Raw genomic sequence first — 20,945 nt, forward strand, 5'->3', positions numbered from 1 at the left:
GGCGTCAGTTCACTTCATGTATGGGTCGGAGGGGTTTGAAGCAAGTAGTGATGCAGCTGTGGTACAGCTTCTGGTCCGTGGTCGTGTCTCATCATCTGTGTGGGTGTGAGTCTGCTTTCTATGTGGAAGTGTGGTGGTAGCATCTTGTGTGGCCCTCGTGCATGTGGGTCTGATGTCATTCTTCATGTTAAGTACTCGTTTTTTCATGAGGGCGGGTTTCCAAATGGCTGGTAGGCGGGAGGTATCATCTCGTTTATTCATGCTGTGTGGGCATTTTTCTATCTCTATGGCTTCTCTGATTATTCTGTTGTTGAAGTGTTCGGTTTTGGTGATAGTTCTGGTATTTTTAAAGTCAATCTTATGTCCTGTGGTTTTGAGGTGTTGGATCAGGGAAGAGGTTGGTTCTTTTTTTTTTTTGATTGAGTTCTTGTGTTCTTCAATGCGTGCACTTATTCTTCTGTTAGTTTGTCCGATGTATGTGGTGGTGCAGGTGGTGCAAGGGATTCCGTATACTCCTTGGTTTTCTAACTTGATTTTGTCTTTAGGGTTTCTTAGGATGGTGGATATTTTTCTGTTTGTGCAGAATGCTGTCTTAATGTTGTGTTTTTGGAGGATCTTGCTGATTTTGTCTGTAGTGCCTTTTATATATATCTTGTCCTCTGTCTTGGATTTTGATTGGGGTTTCTTTTTGGATTAGGTGGGTAATCTTCTTTCTTTGGAATCCATTGGCTGTTAGTACGTTAGTGAGAGTGTGTAGTTCAGTTTTTAGGTGTTCGTCAGCTAAGCATTTTGTTCTGGAGATGAGTGTCTCGGCTACTGAATTGATCTGTGCTGGGTGGTGGTGTGAGAGTGCTTGTAGATAGCGGTTTGTATGTGTTTTCTTCTGGCAGATGGTGTGTCCTAGAGCCATTGGATTTTTTGTATACTAAGACATCTAGGAAGGGAAGTTGATTGTTAGCTTGTTTCCATGGTGAATTGTATTTTGGGGTGTAGGCTGTTGAGGTGTGTGAGGAAGTTGTTCAGCTTTTCTTACTGGTGTGGCCAGATTATGAAGGTGTCATCTACGTATCTGCCAATCAGAACACAGGCAACCCCCCAACTAATCAGAACATAGCCAACCCCCCCAACCAATTAGAACACACCCCCACCCAAAGAGAACACAGCCAAGCCCCCACCCAATCAAGTCACACCCCCACTAGCAGTTAAAAGGAAGAAGCAGCTGCAAACTCACATTACTCTGAGAAGCACAAAGCCGAAGACGCAAGCCTGAAGATGATGAATGAGACTTCATCGAAACGTCACCTAGATACTTCCAATTTTACGCGGGAGAAAACCCGAATAACCAAAGATCGACATACGAATACCTGTGAAAAACTTAGAATGAATATATATATATATATGTATATATACCCCCACACACATATACATACATACATATATATATACATATATACATATACACAAATACATATACATATACACGTATACATATACATATATGTATGTATGTATGTATGTATGGCATTCAGCTTCGTTCTGGTATTTTCCCACATCATTGTAGTTGTGCTTTTAAAGTTGTAGCAACGTTTCGGCAGAATCTCATCTGCCATCATCAGGCTTCTGGCAGATGAGATTCTGCCAAAACATTGCTACAACTTTAAAAGCACAACTACAATGACGTGGGAAAATACCCGAACGAAGCTGAATGCCATACATGTAAGTACCCGCAAAAACTTAAAAAAACATATATATATATATATATATATATATATAATGCAATCTTACTATCATTTAAATATAATACTAGTTTCATATATTTTATTGAAACATATTTCCACTTAATCATATGAAACATCAATTCAAATGTGGTTGTAGCTGTTTCTTGTACAAGCTGATCTGGGAGCAAAACATACTGAACATAGTGATTTTTTTGTGAGTAAATATGTACAGATTCTGCTCTGTGCAATGATACGACTGAAGATATGCAATTTAATGCTAATAGAGCTTAAAGTATGGCTGGCTTTTTTTCATTTTAACCTCATTTTTTACTCTATGATGTGCAGTCATTATTTTTTTCTATGATCTATGTATTTTAATGCAATACGTGTAGAGAGAGAGAGACCAGCTTTAGAAGTTTCACCAATAAATAAGTGATAGAAGACTTTTTTAGGATTTAAGAAGTGGCAAACATCTGTAGGTGGAAATAAGATGTTTCAACCAGCTGCTTTTCAGAGAATAAACAAATAGTTAACAGGTAGAAGAAATATACATATAAATGCCTGAGTTATCACAGGCTATTGATTTCCTAGACTTCTTCCTCTTTCAGTTCAAGTACACCATTGCATCTTGGGGCCAATGGGTTGGGAATCCTGACCTCTTTGATTCTAGAAATACATTTAACAGCAAATTTTGCTGTTAATGCTTCAAATTGATGAAGTTGTGTGTGTGTGTGGCGGGGGGAATCTAATAAACAGCGGGAAAGAAAGAACACAACGAACAGTCTTTGTTCCATGGATATCTTACTGGCATAATTGGGTCATCAGTGAGAAACCATACAAATACAGCAAGGTCTATTGTTAAGAAGAGATTTATAGAACATTTGTACATTGTTCAAAGCATGTTTATTTTTAAATAAACATTAAATAAATATTATTTTTAAATAACATAGTAAAATAGTATATTTTAAATAATATACTATTTAATTTATAAAGGATAATATATTCTTCTTCTTTCTTATTACCTACTTCTAGTGATATCTTATGACCATTGCTTTGTTGGTTGAATCTTATGATTATGATTGTATCATATATATATAGTTCGTTGTCTGTGAGCGACAAACACAATATAGAAGCCTGATGATGGCGGATGAGATTGTGCCAAAACGTTGCTACAACTTTAAAAGCACAACTACAATGACCTGGGAAAATACCCGAACAAAGCTGAATAACAAAAGTGTAAGTACCCACAAAAACTTAAGAATGAATACACACACACACACCTTATACACCACAAATTCCTTGTGTGTCCAATCACACTTGGCCAAAAAGAATATTCTATTCTATTCTATTCCTATTCTATAGCGTAGTGTGATATGTTGTTAGGGACGTGATATTCTTACAATCAGGTATTTTGTTTCTTCGGAGTTTTGTCATGGTATTCTAAAAGTACAGCCCTTTGGTTTATTTTTACAACCCCGACACTTCTACCCAACAATAAATGACCAGGCATTTAAACAGCCACATTTTTCGGGAACAAATGTTAAAATAAATCACAGCGCATAACTAAGTTAGGTGTGCAGTACGCAGACCTAAAGTTTCATCGCATTCAACGAAGAGCAACAGTCGCTTTCTTTGGTCAGCCCCGTTATTAAAAGCAGTCAGATGTAGTTCGTCCACCTTCCCCCTCCCACAAGACGGAATTAGCCTCGGCTGGACGCTAAAAGCGGGTGGTGGTTTGAGATATGAGGGCAGCTGTAGCGAATCATATTCGGGTTTTGCAAATTCACGAGAGGGATGGTGGTGGTGGAAGGGGCAATAAATAAGGCAGACACGTTCAACCAGACCCCTCGCCGGCTTCTTTTCCGAGCGTGGCTTCTCTCTGTCTCTTGTCTTTCTCTCTCAGCCCTGTAAAATCTCCGCGTGAGATAAAAGGGGAGTGGGAGGTCCCTTCCGAGCTAGTCCAGCTGGAGAGCGGGGAGGGGGGCTGACGTCACCGGGCCCCCAGAACCGTTTCCACACACACACACACACACACACACACACACACACACGCACGCACGCACGCACACGCACGCGCGCGCGCGCGTACCCGCCTCCTTGGGCTCGGCGCGCTCCAGCCCGGGCGTGCGCGCGTGCTTCGCGAGGTTCTTCCCTCTCTCGGTCGCTGGTCCCCGGCGGCCGGGTTTAAGAGAAGGGAGCGCGAGCGCTGGTTCGCGGGGTGGTTCTCCGGTTCCTCCCCACCCCCCCGCTTTTTTTCCTCGCGCTTCCCCCCCACCCCCTCTTTCCCCTTCGCCTCAACAGCCAACTCTGCAACCGGCTGACCCGAGTAGGACTCGGGGCTACATAAATCCTGTGATCCGCACAGCGTTATAAGAGGATTTAAAGAATCCCTCCCTCGCGCACAAACCCAGAGCGAGGCAGGTTTCCAAAGCCTGAGAGAGAGAAAGAGAGAGAGGGAAAGAGAAGGAGAGAGAAGCATCTTTCCGACTTTCTCCCTCAGCGAGCACAAGCACGCCACAGCCGCCGCTTCTTCCCGGCAAAAGTCTTTTCCCCTCCATGGGTTTTGGATGTCTTGCCATTTCTGCTTCCATCTCCAAGTTCATCTCTTTGGGCTGACCAGGCACTTGAAGGGCTTCGCAGAGGGGGAGAAAGAGAGAAAGGTGGGGTGAGGGGGGGGGGAAGCACAACAATTGTGGAGGCGAGCAGCAGACCCAGTTTTATTCCGTTTATAGCACAAAGAAATAGACTATATTAAGAGGGGCGACCGGGGTGGGGGGGAGGGAAGGGAGAAGAGGGAGGAGGGAGTGAAAGGAGGAGGAGGAGGGATAAGCAGGGGGAGCGCCCGGGAAGCAGGAGCAGCAAGAAGAACAGAACGGAGAAGAGCCAAGAAGGAGAAGAAGAAGAGGAGGAGGAGGAGGAGGAACAAGAGAAGGAAGCAGGAACACCGTCTGCCAAGGGACTTGAGCCGGCTCCTTGATCTTTGGATGCCGTCGGCTCTCCTGCCGACACTCCTCAGAGACAGCCCGCCACTTTTGCGCGTTGGGCCGTCGGAGGAGCGGAGGGATCCCCGCGTAGAGCCCCCGCCGGCAGAAGTCGGCTTGTGGACCTCGCTCGCCTTTGGATTAAATTGGCCACCCGAAAGACGCGCCACAGCGGCGTGGGGAGGAAGAGCCAGAAGAAGTAGCGGCGGCAGCAGCAGCAGCAACGGCAATAGTTACAATAGTAACACCAAGACGAGGAAGAGGAGGAGGAGGAGGAAGAAGAAGAAGGAGCAAGGCGAAAGCGGAGCGCCCGCGGTCGTAACGGGCGAGAAGGCGGGCTTGGGCGGCGGCGCTGCTGCTCGAGGGGGACTGAAGGGGAGCCAGGATGAGCAGGTAAACCCCCTTGCGCGGCTGCTCCCGCTGACCCATTTCACCGAGACCCCTTCCCGCTCTTTCTCTCCCTTCGCGGCTCGTAGATCTGCATTTGTCACTGACTGTCGTCGTCGTCGTCGCCCCCCCTCCCCCCGCAGTTCCCCCAACCACCCACCTTCTCCCCCAGCGACCCACCACAGCAGCCCCACGGGCTCTCCTCTCCAGTCGGGAGAACTAAAAATAAGATTTGGCGATGGGAGGGAGGAGGTTGGACTCCCGCGTTTTGGACGGGGTGGCTAAGGAACAAAATAAATAAGTCACCCCTGGGTACTGGATGCGTACGGGGTGGGCCAAAGGCGAGGGCACACGACATGCCCGAAGGACCGCTAATGGTCGAGTTAGCATGTGCCCCAAGCGATGGTTATCACGGCTGGGAAGAAAAGACACCAGTAGGCAAAAGTAGCTAGTCCTACACTGCTTGGGATTGGGAATGTGTTTTTTTTTTTATTCAACCCCCCCACCCCACCCCCCAAAAAATCCCCAGTATTTTAAAAACGGAGAAATACTTATTATGACTATCATCATTATTTGCAACACTAAGGCAACGATTCTTGTAGGATTTACCAGAGGGCTCCTTTGTTGGCAAACTTACCGACCAGGGTTCTCTTAAAGAGGTGGCACTCTCGTTGCTTTTCAGCCTGCTTGGATTTGCAAGTTGCCCTTTCTGCTAATGCGCCCCCCCAACATACCCCAGGATAAGTTGCAAGTTGCACTGTGTAACCTTTCCTCCACTCTTCTGCTCTGCTGTGGTTAGTTTCGTTCCTCTGCAGGTTATTTCATGGGAGTGTAGGGCTTGCTAATATTCATTTTTTTTTCAGATGCTTTTCAAAATAATGTCCATGCCACATGGGAAGCGCATTATCCACACCTTCCTCTGTACACACATAAAATTTGAATGAATGTTTTAGATTTGGTTTGAGAGGAGTGCTCATAGTGTGCACCATCAAGGTTTCCTGTTTCAGTGTGTGGCAGTGCAATATTTCAGTTCAGTTTGCTCTGATAGATATGGTTTTGTTTCGACAGTTTTTTTCTTTAGGGATTGTGATTTTATTTATTTTTGGAGGTAAAATACTAAAAGGTATTTCAGAACAGGGAAGTATTTTTGTCAATTGCTTACATCCTTCCTGAGTGGACAAAATTATGTTTTTAAAGGAATTATTCCTCCTTTTTAACCATATAGCTAAAGTGAACAGAAATGTTACTTTTGGATGGTTAAAAAAAAAGCTTAGAATATTGCTTCTGCAAATTCAACATGAAATTTGGTTTTCAAAGCCATTGCTGTAAGGAAAAAAAAAAAACAGCAGAAAAATTCGGAAACTCAACAAAAATCAAATAAAGATTTTTTTTAAAAAAAATCAATGACAGATAACTGCTTTTAAGTAAAGATGCTGCTGGATTATCACTTTCCTTAAATGAAGTGTCGTAAGATGAACTGTTGTATTGATGGTGTCTAAATGTTTAATTAATAGCCTCTTTAATGGAATCAGTTTACCTGTCAAATTTTATCTTACTGGATTGATGCAAATATACATTATGAAAAGTGTGATTGAAGAACTCTAGTTTTACAAAGGATAATGATCTGAAGACAGCATATTAGATTGATACATACTGTACTTTCAGTCTGGAATGATACATGTTTGTATACAATCTTTTCAATTACTGAGATTTTAGAAAAGATCTCTATTTTTAAGTTGACATTAAAATATTTATAGTAGCAGATTTGTGTGATTTTTCAACAATGGTGCTTGATAAGGGATACACATCTTTGAAATTCCAAATGTCAAGAAATAGTGTTTTCAAAGTTAGTGTTTCATTTGTATAATGCATTTCTGTTGTTACTAATAGTGCCACAAGTTAAAACATGCCTGTAATAAGACGTAGGTGTTAGATTCAGACAGTTCCATGGCATTATTTAATTTTTGTGTAAGGTTTGAAAATAACTCAGTTTTTAAATTTAAATTTAAGCTATATTCCTATTTTTAAGGGTTACCATTTAAAAAAAAATAGAACGGTATTTACATACTGGAACTAACATGCTAAAAAGTAGGGATCACCCCTTTGTCTGATGCTATGAGTGCTAAACCACTAGGGGCCTGTATAAACTGCATTTAAACAGCAAATACCAGAATTTACAGAATTTGCTCATGATTTCGCTGTAAAGACATATACTCAGTTCCATAAAAGTTAGGTTCATTTGTTTATTTTGGATGATTGTGAGTTATATTTTTTAATGTGTTGGAATTAAATTTATTTAGTTTTCTATAGGAAAAGTATGTGAAGCTTGGGAATTATCCTTGCTCCTTTCATAGTTTGGGAATTATGCTTTCTGAAAGATGATCACCTTGAGAAAATAGAGGTCTGTGTATATATATATAATTCGTAACATGGTGTTTAACATAACCAGACAGATGTTTAAGAAGTGTTAGTGTAGAAAAATGAACTGAAAAATGCAAGTTTAGAAATGGGTCTATTCTTCTAAGACCAGAATAAGCTTAAAAGAAAGCTGAAGAGAATTTCCTAAAAAAGAGAGATGTATGTAAATTGTTCCTTATAGATACTGATATTTGAAAGTTTGTATTGGAACTCTTAAACATTCTGGCATATTGATGTCCAATATATTTTTTAATTATTTCATGGATTTTAGAATGAACAGCTATGCCATTCCTAATAGAAATTAAGCAATAAAGTCAAGTATTCCTTTGCTGATTTTTAGTTTTTCAAATTGATAGAATGCCATTTGAACTGGAGATAATAGCTGAACATTTAATAGTAGCTGAAACATTTTCATATGGAATTTCCTTCAAATTGAGCATGATTTATTAAAGTAACAGATTTTGATCTATGGATCAATCAAAAAATGTAGGGTGACACAAAAAAGAATTCTTGTGTATGGTGCATGGAGAGATTATTTTCAGAACAGTCCTTTAAATTATTAAGAAGAAGCAGATGATCAGCTGTCTTGGGAATCTTGGTATTGCATCCAGTGGTAATGCTAAATACAGGTTTGAGTAAAGAAAAATTGTAAAACAATGGTACTATTTGATAGTAATATTTCTAAAATATATATTCTTTATAATGGTAAATATACTAACATCAACTTCCTATGAATGTGTCTTTGCAAACTCAAAAATTAGATAATAATACTTTCATTTAGAAATTTCTGTGCAGTTTAATTTTACATATCTATTCATGACAGATGCACCTTATTAGACTTGTGTAATGACAGCTTAACAACATTAGTAATCTTTAGGATGGCAGATTGGGTTAGATTTTGAATGCCAGTGTATTCCACTATGCAAAATTATGCAAAATTATGCAAAATTGGGTTTGTGTTCACAATATGTAACTTGCTTTATAATCAGGTATTCAGTTATATTTCTAAAAATGTTGGATGTGGATTAGCTTTTTAATTTATTTGGAATAAATATTATATAAATCTTTTAATAGATGTGTAAATAACTACTAAAAACCAACAAGAAATCCAGTGCGTAAACCCTCCATCATAAATATGATACGCTAAGTGAAAGCAATGGATGATTTTTCTCAGTGATCTTCTATGGTTTTCTATATCTTATATCTACAGAGGAAATTTAATGATAGAGAAGATTGCTTGAGAGAGCTTTTCCCTTAAAATCTTTTCTAATATATTTCATTTTTGTATATGTTGTAGTTCATTAACAGGATTCTGTATCTTCCACAGCACAGATATAATGGAATAAACATTTATCCAAGCCATAATGTTTCCCCTATTACTTATTTATTATTGTAATATAATTCAATTATGACTGAACAGTGACATGTTGTCAATTCCATTGATCCTAACAGTTAAATGCATAGCAATGAAATTTATTACTACTGATTTATTTATTTTTCTGTTAATCATTTGGTATTTATAAAAAGAAACCATACATGTAAATTGATCTCTGGTATATCCAAAATTAGAAGAATCACTATTGGCCATTTGGTCAAAATGGTCCACTAAGACAGAATATTTTTTACTTAATGCATCCCCGGCAGATGTTTTTTCTATCTTTACTTAGATTCTTTGTTCAAGTAAAAGATTTTACAACTTTTTTAAAATAAATGTTTCATATTGAATTTGAGGAAAATACATATCATGTATTGTCTGCCTGATTTTAAAAATCTTTCCTGATTTTAAAAATCTATTTCACTAGTAAAATAAACAAAAAATGAATTAAAAATGGGTGCAAATTTGAATATTAAAAATGACAGCCCAATATTAGATTGATTCATGCATTTTACAAAAAATTGCTTCTATTAGTTCACATGCATTTTCTTATACATGCGAGATGTATGTTACTCAAATATCAATTCATTAAAAAATTGTGGTCTAATCTTTGCAGTAACATAAAATGGTTTGATGAAGACATTATTGTGTTTGATTTTTTTGAGCTTTTCCTTACTAAATTGGCTGTTTTTATTTGGGTACTGTCAAGTTCTGGAGTTCTGGAAAGAGCAAATGATAATGGCAGACTTTGAAAGTGCATAGTTTTATATAGCAGCCAATACTTGTTCAATTCAATTGATGTATATTTTTCCTAGAAATAATGTATTATATGAAATAGCCCAGTAAAATCTACCAATATCCAGTTTTTACTATTTAAAGAATAATTATTTGGGAAGCATTTTTCAAAATTCAGTAAGATGCATATGGTGTGTGTGTGTATGTGTGTGTGTGTGTGCGCGCACACACACTTGAAAATGGCCAAAGCTACTTGCTTCTCAAATTAACTTATGATTAAATGTCATGATAATGACATTTCACAGATAAGCAAGGAATTAATTTCCAAAGTTATGGGAATTTTTTTTTTTTCATGTATTATTTACTGTTTGGCTTGCTGTTTAAAATTAGTAATTAATTGTTGATGTACTACTATTCTTTAATGTTTGATCACATTGGTAACAGAAATGTTCCTTAACCTCAGAAGATTACAAAATTTAAAGAAACTAGTCGCAGACCAGTAGAATCAATAACATTGCTTTGTAATCTGTTCTAATGCTTACTTTGAAATATATCACTATTGCAATGTGAGTTCACTTTTTAAACTTAGATATAAAATAGTTTCAGTGTTAATGTATTTAGATGATGAATGCTAATAAATACAATCAGGACTAAGCTTATAAACTAAAATGAGGATTTGTATTTCTTTTTTTATTGCTCAGAACTTAGAAAGCTGCTTAACTGTTGTCCAGTGCAGCTGTCCTTCCCCAAATGATTAGGTTTCAGAAGCAATGATGGATGTTGAATGCCTGTAGCCAGTTGTGGGGTTTGCTCTGAGGTCAGTAGTACTTGATAGAAGATAGGAATTTATAGCCTTCTGTCTCAATGCCAACTCAACCTGTAGTGTTTCTTAAAGGGGAAAAATCAGAGACATTAGGCTATGGCTGTCTGGTTCAGAAAGCCTTTCAGATTATTTGCAGAAAGAACGCATAATGGCGAGCCCTAGACTAACTATTCACTAAAATTGTTGGTTCTTACTTCTGATGATATCAGTAATTCACAGACATTTTATGGTACAATATTGGCAATGTGCTTGCTTTTGAGTTTCTTAAAATACTCTGAAGCAGTAGTTTTCAAATAAAGTGGAACTGAAATCAGCTTTAGAGAAAAGAAAAGCCTTTGAAGACCTGTTGACCAAATGAGGGGAAGTATGACAGGCAGACTTGGGCTGAAGGTGTGGTGTGGGCAGTATTTTAGAATATCTATCTTTCAGTTTGTTTTGCTGAACAGTTACTGTAAATGCTGAATATAATTTTGTGTATAAAGATGGGGGGTAGGTCAGCTTTAAAATCAGAATTAGCTGAATTTAAATAGCCTGAATTTTTTTAAAAAAGTCTCATAAGCAGTTTCTTATAAAACAGTATTTTTGAAGTTGGGAAGCACCAGCAACTGTGTGTCATTGAGAGATGGCATGTATCTGTATGGCATAGATGGATATATAGCAAACAGAACTGAACTTCTGATATTAAGTCTCTGTGGTACTACAAAATTTAAATCTATTTTACACTGAGAACAGCATATTATTATGATGTTTTGTGGCAGAATATTTGGAACTGTAGGAATCCTCAAGCCAGAATGTAGGATTGCTCTATTACTATCCTCTAAAGCAGGGATGGTCAAACTGGTGACTCATGGGCTGGATGCATCACGTGCTGGACAAACCAACCCTGGCTCCGTCAGCTATGTCACATGACACGATTGAGTTTGACACCTGTGCTCTAAAGTAACAGATCAAAAGGCATTTTACTGGACTTACCAAAACATTTCAAATGTGTTTTAATGTAGAAAACTGCTATCGAACAAGTATATGGGTATTCTATAAATGTTGTGCTCTCCTGCAGTTTATCTCTTAATGATGTCTCCTAAGTAGAACAATGTATAAGCTGTTTATGCATCCATTTATATTTTTCACCCTTCCATGACAGTGATTGGCCAGTTGCCAGAGTCCCCAATATCTAGAAAAAGGAATACATGCTTTAGATCAGAGGTCCCCAACCTTTATGGCTTGGCACAGCAGGGAGGGAGGGGAACTGGGCTGTGCAAGCAGTGGGCTAGTGTTTGCGTGCATGCACGGGCTGGCCTCTGCTACCTGCATGGTCCATTTCCAAACCAGACACAGCCCAGTAGTGGGCTGCAGCCCAGGATGGGGACCCATGCTTTAGATAGTTTCACAATCCTATTTAATTAAGGTTATACAAAATTAAAAGATGAAATATGATATCTTTATACTATATTACTATTTGCTAAAAGACAAATAACATTGCCAAACCATTTAATACTGATTCTAAATATTTAATTTTTGTATAACTCTAAATGTCATTGTTATGTATTTCTCTAACCTAATCCAGAGATTCTGAATTTAGGTATTATCTCCCTCAGCCAGTGTTGTGTTCCTTGCAGATTTGATAAGCATTGCTTCCATCTTCTCATACATATAATTAATATGTCAATTATTAATGCTGTGCCAAGCCATAGGTCCTAGAACTAAACTGACAGTGTTGTGAATATTGCCATGCCATATTCAGTCCACACTTATATAGCTTGCTATTTAGGCTTTTACAGCATACTTTGTGAAATGCAATTCTGCAAGATATATTATGTCAGATAGCTTTCCTATAGTTTATTAAGGAATTACCGAATGAAAAAGTGAATTAAAATGCTAGTGTAGTAAGACTTGTTCCCAACAAACAACTCTATATTAATGTCTGATGAACAGCACATTGTTTTCAAATAGCCTGGAAATTATAGATGTTACAATTTGCTTCAGTAAATGTCTATGGAGATTCACAGTCATCCAGGTCATGGTTCCCCCACCATCCAATCAGAGCTGAAGAAGCTTTTTGGATGAGAAGCAAAACATCTTCAAAAACTTGGAATTTGTTTCAGTAATTTCCTAGTTATTAATAGTAGCCTGACTGTATTCTCCTTTCATCTTTTTGGGAAGACAGGAACAATCTTTGCCATCCTTCCAGTTCTTTGGCATTTCACTGATATATTTTCATCCAGGCAATTAGTAACCCCTTTTATTCCTATAAATTTATTCAGAGTAAAGAGAAATAATTGAATATTTGAATTGAAATAAAAATTCAGTTGAGCACTTTTTCTTACTACAGACCCACTTACACTATGCACAAAACCTACCATTTTAAGACCAGTATTCCTAAGAACTTCAGACTATTCATTTTTCTTCTGGATCACATTGATTCAGCTGTTATAGGGATCATTCATCAGTTTTCTGGATAATTGGAATGTGTGGGAATCAATGGACCATTGCTGCAATAGTCAGGTTAGTATGTTCTGAGATTTTTCAGAATATTCCAAAATTTCTTGAAAATTTCAAAACAGCCTGACAGCCTCCAAGCAGTTGCAATGTCAGAATAGAAATTTAATGTTTCATTTTTTTCTCCTTTATTTCAAATATATTTAAAGAAGTCCTCTGTCTTGCCAACTTTACCTTATTCTGGGATTTATAGTTTATGGAAATATCTCTGTAATTGTAGGTTACCTCTATAAACTCATTCTTGGTGACCTTTCTATCTCCTACATATGTCTACTTTGCATTCTTCTGCTGCACTATACTTTTTTCTTCCTTCAAATTATTTGTTCCTGTCCTTCTCTTTCTCCTTTTCATGATCTTCATCACAATCTCTTTTTTTATTAGCTTATCATATCATGAAATTGGCTTAATATTACTTTGACTTTCTCTGTACAAAAGCATAGTGCAAGGGTGGATCATCAAATCATAATATAAATATCTTTTTTCATCATAGAGTAAAATCCCAGTTTACGATCAAGTGAATTCTTATTCATCTTTTATTTTTAATTTCTTCTAAGAATTATTTATCCTGTTTCTACTAACTTGCAGCATACTCTACGGACTATGTCTCAGAAAGTAGAAAAACTCCTAATCATAAATCTTGTGATAAAACTTGGAGACACATATTTTTCATCTACTGTCCCCCTCCACCCATAAAGGATAATATTTTGAGGTCCAGTATTACATCAGAGACTTATGAATGGTTCTAAAAATATCTGAGTCTAAGTTGACTCAAATTTTTCTGGCTGAAAAGAGAGAATGCATAACATTAAGGCTTCCAGAAGAACATCTCTATGATAGGAATGTGTGTATGAAAAGGGTAATACATTATGGAGCATCTAGTCATATCATAATCTCTTGTAAATTCAGGGATGTTATCCTATGGGGTCTCAGCTGATTAGTGATTTGCAAGGATTGAAGCCGACAAGCCAGGAATTAGCAGTTCCCAGGGTAAAGATGTCTGCTATGTAAATAGCACAACCATAGGACTTCAAAGCCTGCACCATGTATAATGGTGGAGAGGAAGAAGTTCAAGTTTAAACCTTTACAAATATATAAATGTCTGAATTTCTTGGGGCAGCAATGAGTAACTGCTGTCCATGGGTTAATTCTTATCTGCAAAGAGATTCTGATCTAGCTGAGCTGTGCTTGTGAGCTTTCTGCCAAGTCAAGCTGCAAGGTCGAACTAAGCTGCGAAGTGTCGGAGAGTTGTAATTTACTGCTGAGTTCTGGTTGGGGAAGCCTGACACCAACACAGTTCCAGGTCTGACTGGCCCCCAACAAAATTCCTTTCCTCTTGGTAATCTCCATAGGCAAACTGACATGTAATTCAGAAGACAGTAATTTGTGTGGGACAATCACAAACTCACTGCTATTTTAATAACTTATAATGCTCCTAGTATAGCATCACCCTGGTGTATTATGGGTAATTACATGGCTTTTATGGGTAATTAAAATATATTCTAATTTAATTTTCCACGGAGCTCCAAAGTAATGCTATGTTTAAGGTTTTGATGAATTAGAACAGTAACCTAGGATTGCACAATCAGGGTAGATAACACTGATTGTGCCGGTAGTACGCTGACATGCTGGGGCTCTGGCTTATGGCCAAGGATGCCTAGTGTGGATTCTAACCTTAAACCTATCTTTGCTATATTGCAAAAGCATAACATTTTATATTTTCCTTAATTGGAGTTAATCACAATGATTATTGGATGGAAAGTAATGAATAAACCCAGCTTTTACCGTAGAGAGGTCTAAAATCTACTTTTTGGTTCTCACAAATTCTTAGCCTTTTTTGAAATCTGCTTCTTGGTCCTTGTGTAGTGCCTAACATTGCTGAATGCTAGGTTCTGTATGTATATAAATAGTGCCACTTTTGTAACATGCATATTTTGTATATAGAAAAAGTGTGCACTGCCCAGTTACTAATTGATGAAATGTGGCTATATACATTTGACAAGCAAATGAATAAAAGTACCATCTTTTTGCCCTATAATACATTAAGCAAAAGACAAGCCGTAAGACAGTCACAATCAGAGCAATGTACATAGAGTATGTACCTAAAATATCTTCTGTACCATCAGGTTTATCCAAATGGGTATTTTTAAATAGCATCATCAATATTACAAAGTCAACTATGCCTATGAAAATACGCTACATATGAACAAATCAGTTTTGATTAAATGCACAGAGCAGCAAAGAGCATAGAATCACTTTGGAGTTGGAGGAAGCATTTTCCTTCCGTGGAAAATGTGGACACATTGAATCAGTTAATTCTAGCATTAACATATTTATTTTGAATATTTATATATTGTCCTTGTTTTCTTTAATAAGAGTTTATTTTCATTTCAGAGATTTTAGAATAAGTCTTAATCTGGAAGCAAAACTCAGATGGACCGGCATATAAAACATTTGTCATAAAGTAGCATTTCCTCTTGTCACTACAGTCATTCTGTCATTAAATGACAACCATATGCTGGTATAAATAACAAAGTGTTTTTTCTTGTGGAAATAAACTTATTTTGCCTATGTTGCATTTAATTCTTAACCAATTTCCAGATGAATCTGATATTTCTATATATTAATATCAATATTTGTTTTGGATAAATATTTTCCATTTATTAAATGATAAAGGAAGTTCTTTTTCTTTTTATCTTGAAAACATACTTTGGAGATAAAACTCTGTTCACTAATTATGCTTGCTAATAGTTTCTGTACATTTATAGGTGCTTTTCTTGAAAAAATGTGGGAGAAATAGAGAATAATAATTGAAGTTGCATAATGATAATAGTTGAAAAAGAACTTACAAAAGTGTTGTAAGATCAAGAGCTATTTTCAAAAACAATTGTAATTTTACCATTATTTTATTTTATTTCCATCATGGAAATAATTTCTAATTGCAGTTCTCTATATGGCACTGAAAAAAGTGAGTTATTATTGGTCCTCACACATACGATGGTCATAGCATCCCCACATTCAGCTGATCAAAATTTGGATGCTTGACAGCTGGCATATATTTATGATGATTGCGGCATCCTGGGGTCATGTAATTTCCATTTATGAACTTCCAGCCAATTTTTCACAAGCAAAGTCAATAGGGGAAGCCAACTTTGTTTGATGATTGTGTGATTCACTTAACAACTGCAGTGATATGCTTAGCAATCATGGCAAAAAGATTATAAAATAGGGAATAACTAACAATGACTTGCTTAGCAATGGAAATTTTGATTGCAATTATCATTGTAAGTTGAGGACTACCTGTAATATATTTAAGACTAACATTATAGTACAATCTCACTTGCAGCCATACTGAAGCTAATAATCATGAATTGCTTGAGCACTGTACAATAGACAATTGTACTGTAGATATTTCAAAATGAAAGGAGCACTTCTTAGTCATTTCTTCCATAAAATGTAAATATTAGCATTTAAAGTTGAACAAATAATGTTTTAGTTGAATGAAAAAACAGAATACTGAAGCTGAATAGTTTTATTTTTGACAAGAATATATCATTTTAATGGCTCTCATTTAGAAGGACATTCTCTGTAAAATAAGGTAGAGATAATAGAATTAAAAACAAAAGTCATTTTTACCAATCATAGACTCAGTACCTATTAAATCTTTATATTATGGAGTGCAAATAATGTTGATGTTTGTACACTTCTGATATTGTTAACAGTTTATAATTTTGTAATGTTATTGTTTGGAGAGAAATGGTTTAGGTATTTAGGATAGAAGTGGTGTGTAAAATTTATTTTGGGGAAAAAGTTTTGTATCAATTCTAAATAGCTGCTAGCTCATTTTAAAATGCAATAGTGATGTGTAAAATGCCTGTATACAAAATTTAAAGGATTTTATACAATTTTGTAAATTGTCTTTTTTCATTTTATCATATTCATTACATATTTTAAAAATTTTGTTTTATGCAAAACAGAGTTGCAATTAATGTTTTTTTAAAATACTAACATTCAGCAAAAAGCTTTCCATGTCTAGCAAATTAACAAAAAAGAACATATGCCATAGACTCTAGGCATGTTCTAAAACAGACTGTATGCCACCTGTTCAATTTGTACAAGGTGCTGTTTTGAATGGTTTGATCTAGAATGTGTGGTCTAATAAGTTACTTGTCTACCACAATTGCTGCATAAGGGTAAACAGTAATTTAAAGAAAATTTCCATTGATAATATTCTTACTGAAGATATTCAGATGATCTTTCTGGGAATTCTATTGCTCCCAAGCACACTTGAAAGTACATTTAATATTACTCTTAATTAATTACAACAGTATATTCTCTGTTGGCTTAATTTTTCTATGTGCAGGATTTCAATGATCTGAAAAAAGTGATATTATCATTTGACACTATATATTTCTATGATAAATAAAATAAGAATTTAAATATGGTGATGATAATGAAAGTTAAGCTATCCTACTTTTAAAAAACTTCAGGTTCTACATTGTCCCACTGATTTTCAGACAATATTGACAGTTGCTGCTTTTACAATACACATATATTATGATATATATCTAAAACACTGGTAAGATTTAAAAAAACACAAATTGAATAGTATAGCTGCAGATCCCATATTGCCTCTTTCCTTTTTAAAAAAATTAAATTTTTTCCCTCACACCTGTCGCTGTTACGAACTCATTCCTTTGATACATTTGATGAATATGAAACATGAAATGATTAGAAGCTTAAAACTGCTTTTTACTGAAATCGCCATGCATAACAAACAGCCAAAAAAAAAAAAAGATATTTAGAAAAAGGGTGCTTCATTTACATTGTTCTAAAACTATTAGTCTGTTTTTCTTCTAAATCCATTGGGAAAAAGTCATTTAATTCTAGGATATGTAAAACGTTTTGAATTTGAAATATTTGAAACCTTCCAATCTTAAACAACAGTGTTTTGAATAACTTGGCTGTTTCAAGGAACATCTATTCAAGTTTTCTGTCTATCCCAAGCACTGTAATTGGGCTGCTTTGTTGATTATTTAACTTTTTTTTTTCATTTTTCCCCAGCCTAGCCAAGTACATATATCTCTGTTGCTATTAGTTTAGTCTGGTTGGGATAATGTGGGATTGGAGTTTGAAGGGGAAAGCAACAGATAAACCATACAACCAAAAGAAAGATTTCTGTAGCTGGATGGCTGCTAGCCTCACTGGTAAATTATTCCATTTTTAAAATAACAACTTTGCTATGAATAAATTAAACTGTGCTTGATATTTAACTTGCTTTATTTTGCAGACAGATAATGCAAAGGATTGTCTGTACTGTAACACTGAAATTATATAAATATATTGTGAACTTATATAAATGCAAAGAACTTTTAATACAGTATTGGTTTGATTGATATAAACCTTTTGTATTGTTTGTGCAGTATGCTCTATTGCAGTGGTTCCCAAACTTTTCAGTCCACCGCCTCCTTGGTGCTACAAACTCATCCTTGGTGCCCCCCACCCAGGGGTGGGATCCAAATTTCTGGCCTAATTTGAGGGTGTGGCTTGCTGGTCACATGACTGGCTGGCATGGCTTGCTGGCTGGGCATGGCTTGCTGGTCACATGACTGGGTAGGTGTGGTTTGGTGGTCATGTGACTGGGTGGGTGTGGCCAGGTGACTGGAAAACAAGTGGTCCTTACTTAATGGCCGTTGTTTAGCAAGTGTTCTAATTTATGACTGGCCTCCCCAGAGATACTTGACCTGTTTTTGGAGCCATGCACACACATACACACACACTCCCTTCTAACTCTGCTGGAACAGGTCATTGGACTAGAATCGGCAAAGCATCTCTGATTAGATTCCAGTAGTGAATAAAATCTAATCAGAGATGCTTTGCCAATTCTTGTTGATTTGTTTTATTTGTATCTCTTTATTTATTGTTGCTGAATTGCATTGACCTGTGTGTCGCTTCTTGTGCACAACCCAGAAGCTTTTGGGATTCTCTCCAGCAAAAATCACTGACCTCTGGCTTTGCTCTACTTTTGAAACGTGCTGCCATTGCCACGTTCTAGGTGGCAGCCCCGCAGGTCCACCCCATTGAGCCCACTGCACCGGAGGGACCTGCCCAAGCAAGTCAAGTCAATGGGGTAAACCTGAGAAAGGGAAAGAGAGAGAGAGAGAAGAGAGAGAGAGAAAGAGAGAAGGAAGAAAAGAAAGAGAAAAGGGAAAGAAAAAAAGGGACAAAGAAAGAGGGGGGGTGGAAGGAAGGGACAGAAAGAAAAAGAAATAAAGGAGGGAGGGAAGGAGGAGAAAGATAACGAGATATCTATTCTAGTCCAATCACCTGCTCCAACAGAGTTAGAAGGAAGTATGTTCTCCTTGTAATTTACCAGTACATTTTGGTTTTGCCTTCTTCAGAATTGGCACTGTAATACATTGGAGAAAAGTAATTTTTAGGGTGGAGATCTGGTCCAATGGATCCTGTTTAAAGCCTCAACAAAATGTGAGAGCTTCCTGATAGTCTTGACCATGTTTCATCCACAAAACCTTTAATAGAAGCCAAAGATGTTTCAATATGCTGGCAAAGATGTTTCAATGTAGAAAAGGGCCTCAGTCTAAACTAGGCCTCATTTCAATCTGATGCATCAGGTCTCTCTCTCTCTCTCTCTCTCTCTCTCTCTCTCTCCCTCTCCCTCTCCCTCCCAGACTGGCTTTGGTCTACTTTCCCAATGTGCTTGCGGGGCTGGCGCTTCAAACATGGATGGATGGATGGATGGATGGAGAGAGAAAGAGAAAGAGAGAGACAGGTAGGTAGGTAGGTTGGTAGATTGGTAGATAGATAAGTAGGCAGGCAGGCAGGCAGGCCTTTTGAATGACTGTATGGATAGATAGGTTGGTAGACAGATTGGTAGATGGATGGATGGATGGATGGATGGATGGATGGATGGATGGATGGATAGATAGATAGATAGATAGATAGATAGATAGATAGATAGATCTATATTGGTAGGTAGGTAGAAAGACAGGCAGGCAGGTAGGTAGGTAGGCAGGAAGGCAGACAGACAGATCTTTTGGATGGATGAATGGACGGACAAACGGACAGACAGACAGACAGACAGAATGCGTCAGCAGTGGCACTTTGGGAAAGTCGAGCAAAGCCAGAGTGGGAGTTGAAGTCCACACAAGTTGCCAAGGTTGAGAAACACGGGCTGAATATATCAACCCAGCCATTCTGGTTAGAGTTTAGCATGCTGTTTGATTCCAGCTTAGTCAATAAACCATGGCTAAAATCTTCCTGCTCCTTAATGCAGCTGCTCCTCTGCCCCTTCTCCAGCCCCTGCCCCAGTTCTTTCTTTGGCATCCAATGTTGCAATGCTCTGCCTGGGAGGAGGAAGGCGTGCAGAAGCAGCCCAGACCGGTGGAGGCAGAGGAAACGATCACTTGGAAAGTAAGCAAGCAAGCACAGGGCTCAGTCAGAAGAACTGGGCTGCAGAGGGAGGTTAGGTTCTAGGTCCGGGCCGGCCACGTACAGACGAACCGAACCAAGACACACGCCTTGGAGAGCTGCAGCTGCACCCACCCGCATCCTGCGTGCAAACCTGGCTGGCTGGAGAGACGGAAGCCAGGCAGGCGCTGAGTGCTCCCTTGTTCTCTGGGAAAGGGGTCCCAAACACCGGACCACCCACCCCTTCCACTGCACGCCTTGGGAGGGTTTTGCTTTCGGGCCTTCTGGCGTGCCTCCACCACTTCTACCAGAGAGAGCAGCCTGCAAACTAAGGCTCCCCCTTTCCACCACCTCCCACCTCTCCCCCCCCCAGGTTTGGCAAGGCTCGCCGCACGTGGGTTCCGCATTTGAGGCACCATCTACAGAGTGATGAAACAGTCAATGGGCTGCGTGGCCGGCACTCAGTGAGCCTGCAGGGCGGGCACCTCGAATGCCCCCCTGCCACCTCTTAGTGCCCCCCCTGCCAGCCCCCTTGCCTCTTAGCAGCCCCCCAAGGCATCCCCCCCAGAGGGCGGTACCACCCACTT

General features: G+C 38.2%; 1 protein-coding gene across 29 annotated transcripts in view; it reads left to right on the forward strand.

Annotated features, from left to right (window-relative positions):
• Positions 1-20,945, forward strand: part of PTPRD (protein tyrosine phosphatase receptor type D) — a 1,248,962-nt gene that overhangs the window by 880,533 nt on the left and 347,484 nt on the right. Inside the window, exon 1 of one of the 29 annotated variants that reach the window (XM_087926631.1) lies at positions 4,537-5,092. The exons of the other annotated variants lie outside the window; for them this stretch is intronic. The gene's annotated coding sequence lies outside the window, so the exon portion shown is untranslated. Of the gene's footprint in view, positions 1-4,536; positions 5,093-20,945 lie in introns of those variants that run through there. 29 annotated transcript variants of the gene reach the window in all.

Source organism: Pseudonaja textilis, chromosome 2, assembly GCF_049901715.1.
Source record: "Pseudonaja textilis isolate UNSWEBS1 chromosome 2, rPseTex1.2, whole genome shotgun sequence".
Taxonomy (NCBI): domain Eukaryota; kingdom Metazoa; phylum Chordata; class Lepidosauria; order Squamata; family Elapidae; genus Pseudonaja; species Pseudonaja textilis.